Source organism: Arachis hypogaea, chromosome 16, assembly GCF_003086295.3.
Source record: "Arachis hypogaea cultivar Tifrunner chromosome 16, arahy.Tifrunner.gnm2.J5K5, whole genome shotgun sequence".
Classification (NCBI taxonomy): Eukaryota; Viridiplantae; Streptophyta; class Magnoliopsida; order Fabales; family Fabaceae; genus Arachis; species Arachis hypogaea.
This window is the reverse complement of record NC_092051.1, coordinates 79018146-79019930: the sequence shown is the minus strand read 5'-3', so window position 1 is coordinate 79019930 and position 1785 is coordinate 79018146. Positions and strand designations below refer to the sequence as shown.

The following is a 1785-nucleotide window of genomic DNA, read 5'->3' as shown; positions in this document are numbered from 1 at the left end:
TTTTTCTCTCTTAAAATTTCGAAAATTAGATTTGACTTTTTAAAAAATTTTAAAATCTAGTTGTTTTTATGAGTCAAATCAAATTTTCAATTTAAAAAAAAATCTTATCTTTTTCAAAATCTTTTTCAAAAATCAAATCTTTTTTCAATTTTTTTTAGTTATTTTCGAAAAAATTTCAAAAATATTTTTCAAAAATCTTTTTCTTAATTTTACATCATATTTTCGAAAATAACATCATCAATTAATGTTTTGATTCAAAAATTTCAAGTCTGTTACTTACTTGTTAAGAAAGATTCAAACTTTAAGTTCTAGAATCATATCTTGTGATTTCTTGTGAATCAAGTCATTAATTGAGATTTTAAAAATCAAATCTTTTTCAAAAACTAATTTCTATCATATCTTTTCAAAAATATCTTCTTATCTTACCTTTTTCAAAAAAGTGATTGCAAAATATCTTTTCTAACCTCCTAACTTCTTATCTTTTCAAAATTTGTTTCAACTAACTAACTAACTTTTTGTTTGTTTCTTACCTTTTTCAAAACTACCTAACTAATTCTCTCTCTCTAATTTTCGAAAAAATCTTCCCTATTTTTCAAAATTTCTTTTTAATTAGACTAATTATTTTATTTTTTATTTGAATTTTCGAAAAACTACTAACCTTTTTCAAAAACTATTTTCGAAAATCACTAACTCTTTTTCAAAAATTATTTTCGAAAATCCTTCTCCCTCATCTCCTTCTATTTATTTATTCATCTACTAACACTTCTTTTCATCTCACATCTCTGCTCCTATCATCACCTTGGTGTTTGGATTCTTCATTCTTCTTCACCCCTATTCCTTTTCTTCTTCTACTAACAATAAGGAACCTCTTTACTGTGACATAGAGGATTCCTCTTCTTTTCTTTTTCTCTTCTCTTTCTTATGAGCAGGACAAAGAAAAAGGCATTCTTGTTGAAGCTGATCCAGAACTTGAAAGGACTCTGAAGAGAAAACTAAGAGAAGCTAAATTACAACAATCCAGAGACAACCTTATTGAAAATTTCGAACAAGTAAAGGAGATGGCAGCCGAACCCAACAACAATAATGCAAGGAGAATGCTTGGTGACTTTACTGCACCTAATTCCAATTTACATGGAAGAAGCATCTCCATTCCTACCATTGGAGCAAATAATTTTGAGCTGAAACCTCAGCTAGTTTCTCTGATGCAGCAGAACTGCAAGTTTCATGGACTTCCATCTGAAGATCCTTTTCAGTTCTTAACTGAATTCTTGCAGATCTGTGATACTGTTAAGACTAATGGAGTAGATCCTGAAGTCTACAGGCTCATGCTTTTCCCTTTTGTTGTAAGAGACATAGCTAGAATATGGTTGGACTCTCAACCCAAAGACAGCCTGAACTCTTGGGATAAGCTGGTCACGGCTTTCTTAGCCAAGTTCTTTCCTCCTCAAAAGCTGAGCAAGCTTAGAGCTGATGTTCAAACCTTCAGACAGAAAGAAGGTGAATCCTTCTATAAAGCTTGGGAAAGATACAAGCAGCTGACCAAAAAGTGTCCTTCTGACATGCTTTCAGAATGGACCATCCTGGATATATTCTATGATGGTTTGTCTGAGCTATCAAAGATGTCATTGGATACTTCTGTAGGTGGATCCATTCACCTAAAGAAAACGCCTGCAGAAGCTCAAGAACTCATTGACATGGTTGCTAATAACCAGTTTATGTACACTTCTGAGAGGAATCCTGTGAGTAATGGGACGCCTATGAAGAAGGGAGTTCTTGAAATTGATA

The 1785-nt window shown here is 31.9% G+C and overlaps 1 non-coding gene across 1 annotated transcript; it reads right to left on the bottom strand.

The window, feature by feature from the left end:
• Positions 1-1457: 1457 nt before the first annotated feature.
• On the bottom strand, positions 1458-1565 carry LOC112761787 (small nucleolar RNA R71). Its single transcript, XR_003182164.1, has one exon. It is a non-coding gene; the product is annotated as a small nucleolar RNA R71 (small nucleolar RNA).
• Between the last annotated feature and the right edge of the window lie 220 nt (positions 1566-1785).